Genomic DNA, 5,683 nt, shown 5'->3' on the forward strand with positions numbered 1-5,683 from the left:
CCGAGAAAAAGTAGAGGACAGCACACCTGGAGCATAGCCAGGCCGTGTAAAGGAAAGAAAGAAAGCAAACATGAACTAAAGCAGCACCTCTGCCTGCCTACCTTCCACACATGACAGCCACACCCACAGGGTGTGGGAAGGAGCAGGGAGAGGGCAGGAGTGAGAGAGGAAAGAAACAAAACAGAAAGCACAAAATCGGCACTAGATGTAGCAAAGCCCAAGACTGTACCCAAGAAATCACTTGTTAGCAGCTGACATGCACTCACAAGCTCTGTGTTTCTCCTGTGAGGAGGACAGTGCCAGGCAGGACTGGGGCTTGCAGGGCCACCAGCCACCACCAGGCTGTGTGTGGTAGTAATTCAGCTTCCCCATGCCCTATTCCCTCCCAACCTAAGCTCATTCTTGCTCCTTCTGAACCACTTCCTCTCTGGGCCTGGCTCACCTGAAGATGGCTGAGTTGGAGTTGGCTACTCAGTTGAAAGGTGTTGCCATGGTTGTAGGTTTAAGCTGCATCTGTGGTCTCTATTCCCATTCCTCTTTGTGGCGAGCTACAAGAATATGAAATAGAAGTCCAGCTGTATACAATAAGCTATACCTTGACCAGGCCAAGGGTCAGTCAAGTGGGAAGACATCCAACATGGACTATTTAGTGTTACACAGCTTTAATATTCAGCTGTGGCTTGCTATGAATTGCTTGTGCTCATAATTTTCCCAGCATGTGTGTATGTGTGTGAACCTCCCATCTGGGGCATTACATTATGCTCCAAGTACTTAGATAACGTCCCTGTAGGCAAAACTTTCTGGCGCTGAGCTCCCAACTCCTCTGTTAGCATTTGAATTGGGTGTCTGCCTTTTGCAAATATTTCCTTTTAGCCACATCCAAAGATAGGGCCAGCCCCAAACAAAGCATTAAAAGACAAGGGAGGAACAGAAAGGCTACCAGACCACCTGCTAGGCACCTGTATCCCTAAACTAGGTAAAATGTCCTTTTGGAGACAGCCTGGCTCCCAGGCCAGGTGCCTGGTCTCCTAGATGTGTAGCTTTGTTTCTTGTGCAAATCAAGTTCAGATCTTCCACTGCCCCAGAGCAACTTCTTAGATCAAAGGGGTTTCCTCTCACCTGGTGCTTCAAGCTGTGATGCAGATTGACTGGCTATCAGTACTCCTCCCCTGCCCTGTCAGAAAACTGGTAGCAGAGAAAAATGTGGCAGTTTTATTTTTAATGACTTGTAGATTTCTTTACCCTATCACCTGTAAGTTTATGGTTTGAGCACATTTAGGATAGACCCATAATGTTTTCACCTAACCACAGTAAGGATATATTCCTAGGACATAAATTCATTCTCTGATTTATTCCAGCTCCTATCTAATTCCACCTGTATTCTCTTCCCCTTTTTGGGTTGCAAATGAAGTTGTGACGAAGCTTCTGGTGGGGGCCTTCCAATTCTTATGTTGTATTGTAAACATGAAGGTGTTCCTGGCTTGGAAAAGATATAGATGAGTCCCAAGAGAAGCGGGCAGAATATTAGGACAGAATGATGGTGGCGGACAAATAAACAAGCTGGATGAAAGAGCTCTGTGCATCTGAATTCATTCCCACGCCACTGGTAGTGTCCCTTCTGGGCCCCGCGGAGGTGTAATACTAACGCTGGTCCTTAATATTATACAAAACCTCTTCTGTGGGTTCTCTGGCGTTCATGTTAGAGCTACACAGAAGAGGGCCCTCTCAAAAGCGACTCTCCATTGGAAGGCCTGCCCACTAATGTAAGGATTCTGCCCTTAATTACGTCCTCAGCCTAAAAAGCGGGTGGGCCCTCTGTGCGTCCCTCTCTTTCCTTTCCGCTCCTTCCTTCCGTCTGTAACCATGGCTTGTGACTCTCCTCCAGCACTCTCCTCCGTCGGCATGGCCACTGCAGGCAGCGGCCAGCCACGAGCAGCGCACCATTTAACCAACAACTAGTCCCAAGGGCGACCCCCTTGTCCATCCCCTAAGAAGTCATCCCGGGAAGAATCCCATCCACCTCTACATTCTCTGTCACTTCTGGATTCTTCTGTCATCAGGTCTGCCTTTCCTGAACCCAAAGCCACCATTATGTTTTTTTCTGTCTTCTGCAATGTCCACACGAAGTGACTGGTCACCCAAGAGTGCACTGTTGTAAATCAGAGCCTCCTTCAGGGAATCCTCCTCATCAAATTCTACATAGCAGAACCCTTTAAATTTGTCAGTGTCTTTGTCTCTGGCTACCTGCGTATCTTATGCTGAGATCCTTAAGATACCATATATATCACCCTGAATTGTGTTGAAAGGGAGATTTCCTATGTAAACTGTGTAGGGAGGCTCAGCGGGCAGCTCCTGGCTTCAGGACCCATGGCCATTAGCACTGCCTTGGGGCCCTCTAAGGCCACCTAAGTTGTTGCAGACCCGATCCTCATAGGTATCAAAGTCGGTCTTGCTGTCTCTGCTCCTTGAGGAATCTTATTTTAATTTAAAATATTTTAATTTTAGCTGGGTGTGGTGGTGCATGCCTTTAATCCCAGTACTTAGGAGCCAGAGGCTGGTGGATCTCTGAGTTCATGGCCAGCTTGGTCTACAAAGCGAGTTCCAGGACAGGTAGGACTATTATAAAGAAAAACCTTGCCTCAAAAAACCAAAAATAAACAAATAAATAAAATTTTGTTTTACTTGCATACATTTCTGTGTCTGATGTGCATCCCTGGTGCCCATAGAAGCCAGAAGAGTGTCAGATCCTCTGGGTGACTGTGAGCCACCTTGTTGGTGCTGGGACTCAAACTAGGTCCTCTGGAAGAGCAGCCAGGGCTCCTAACTGCCAGACCATTTCTCCAATCCCCCCATGCACTTTTTTTTTTGTTTTTTATTTTATATATTATATATATTCCTGGCTGGCCTGGAATTTACTATATAGACCAGGCTGTCCTTGTACTGATAGTGATCTCCCTGCCTCTGTATACTGAGTGTGGGATTAAAGGCATACACTGCAATACCCAGCATTGTTTTTAAATGATAGCAATTTTTACTGGGAAGATGAATTTTTTTCTTTTTCTGTGTGTGTGTGTGTGTGTGTGTGTGTGTGTGTGTGTATGTGTATGTGTGTATGAGTGATACAGGTTTCTCTGTGTAGCCCTGGATGTCCTGGAACTTGCTCTGTAGGCAGGGCTGCCCTGGAACTCAGGGATCTGTCTCTGTTTCCCAATTGCTGGGACTAAAGGTGTGTACTACTATGTGTGGCTATAAGACGAAATATTAATGCAGTTTTGATTTTCATCTTCCTGATAGCTAGGGATGCTGAATTTTTTGTTTATTTATTGACCATTTGTATTTCTTCTTTTGAAACCATCTGTTCAATTAATTTAACTATTTCCTGATTTGGATTAGTTTTTGTTTTATATATGTTTAATTATTAGTTACTTTAAAAAAGATATTTTCTTTAATTTTTAAAGATTTTATTTTATTTTTAATTGTGTGTGTGTATTTTGGGATATGCATGTGAGTGTCAGTGCCCACAGAAGAGGACAAAGATCCTTTGGAGCTAGTTACAAGCCTTTAAAGCTAGTTACAACTCTGGTTCTCTGCAAGAGCAAAAAGCGTTGTGAACTGCCGAGTTAACGCTCCAGCCTGTTTTTATTTATTCTTTAGACTTCATACAATGTATTTTGAGTGTATTCACCCAAGAATATCTCTTCCTGGATATTCCCATCCACCCACTTTTTTCGTTTTTTAAAAATTTAACTAAGTGAGCAAGGTGTGGTGATGTATGCCTATTGATACCTGGAGGAGTAACTAGCCAAGACTATGGAAGAATGTTGCTAACTTGCTTGCTCTCCATGGCTCACTCAGCCTGCTTTCTCACTTTGCTCATAATTTAAATAGTTACAAATCCTACCATTGACCATAGTGATTATAAAATAAGACATGAGACACACTTTGGCTATAATACCAATTTTTGTTTTTGTTTCTGTTTTTGCTTTTTCTTGGTTTTTCGAGACAGGGTTTCTCTGTGTAGTTTTGGTGCCTGTCCTGGATCTTGCTCTGTAGCCCAGGCTGGTATCGAATTCACAGAGATCCACCTGCCTCTGCCTCCTGAGTACTGGGATTAAAGGCATGTGCCACCAGCACCCAGCTAATTGGGTTCTTATTATCACTGAAACAAAGGAAAAAGTCAGTGTTTAAAAACTTTGAAGCAGCTATAGATGATCAACATGTGATTATCTTGACAGTGAATGGGCTCTAGAATACACAGGTGAGTTGAGATTCTTTTTTTTTTCCCAAGAAGTTTTCTGTGTGTAGCCTTGGCTGTCCTGGGAACTCACTCAGTAGACCATGCTGGCCTTGAACTTACATTGACCCACCTGTGTCTGCCTCTGGAGTGCTGGGATCAACGGTGTGAACCACCACTGCTGGGCCAGTTTTCTATTGTTGAAAGTTCTGAATACCTTATTTGGTATTTAAAAATAAAATTAAGGAAAAGCCTAATAATTGAAAGCCTACATTAGGCAAATATTTGCCACATGAAAGATAGCAATTTAGTAACAATTAGAATTGAATATAAGAAAAGAATATTGTTTCATCATCTGCTGTATACCTGTGAAAAGAAGCACAGCCTCCTGGAGACACTTCAGACAACAGATTTACTTCTGGACCACAGGACTTTATGCCAGAAGAGGACATCAGATATTCTGGAGCTGGAGTTACAGGTACTGATTGAGCCATCCAACATGAGTCTTGGGAAACACTTAGGTCCTTTGGAAAAGCAGTAAGCACTCTTAACCACTGAGCTATCTGTCCTGCCCTGATGAAGCTTTTAAAATACATATTGAAAAGAGCCTTTTTAAAAGAACAGTGCTGAAGCTGGGTAGTGGTGCACGCCTTTAATCCCAGCACTCGGGAGGCAGAGGCAGAGGCAGAGGCAGGCAGATCTCTGAGTTCGAGGCCAGCCTGGGCTACAAAGTGAGTTCCGGTAAAGGCTCCACAGCTACACAAGAGAAACCCTGTCTCAAAAAACCAAACCAACCAACCAACCAAACAAACAAACAAACAAAAAACAGTGCTGAGATAATTGCATAGCTACATGTAGAAGAATAAAAACACTATCTCTCCCAACCTGCAGAAAAAATTAACTCAAAATGAATCAGAAACTTTAAGACCAGAAATTCTGAAACTGCAATAGCAAAAGGTTGACAAAACCTTTGTAGATGTAGGTTCAACCAAGGACTTTGTTTTTAGATTTATTTTTATTATTCTAAGTTAAGTATTTATTTATGCCTGTGTGTAGGTGAGTGCATGAGTGCATGTGCAAGCAGAGGGTAGAGGAGAGTTACAGGTAGTTGTGAGCCCCTGGATATGGGTACTGGGAAGTGAATGTGGGCCCTCTGGAAGAGCAGTCCATGCTCTTAACCACTGAGCCATTTCTCCAGCCCAGCCAAGGATTTTCTAAACAGAATCCCAATTACATAGGAGATAAGTCCCCAAATCAGACAAATGGGATTGCATGAAATAACGTGTTTGCACAGCAAAAGAAACAATCAGCAAAGCAAAGAGGCAGCCTAGAGAATGGAAGGTAGTCTTTGCCATTTATAGTTTTGATAAGAGATTAGTATTAAGATCTATTAAGAACTCCAATAATTGGGGCAAAAGGTCATCTCCTAGACATGACATGGCCAATGCA

At 43.3% G+C, this 5,683-nt stretch overlaps 1 pseudogene; it reads right to left on the reverse strand.

Annotated features, from left to right (window-relative positions):
• Window positions 1–710: 710 nt before the first annotated feature.
• On the reverse strand, window positions 711–3,911 carry LOC114685126 (annotated as a pseudogene).
• Window positions 3,912–5,683: the final 1,772 nt, after the last annotated feature.

Source organism: Peromyscus leucopus, chromosome 22 (genome assembly GCF_004664715.2).
Source record: "Peromyscus leucopus breed LL Stock chromosome 22, UCI_PerLeu_2.1, whole genome shotgun sequence".
In the NCBI taxonomy this organism is placed as follows: Eukaryota; Metazoa; Chordata; class Mammalia; order Rodentia; family Cricetidae; genus Peromyscus; species Peromyscus leucopus.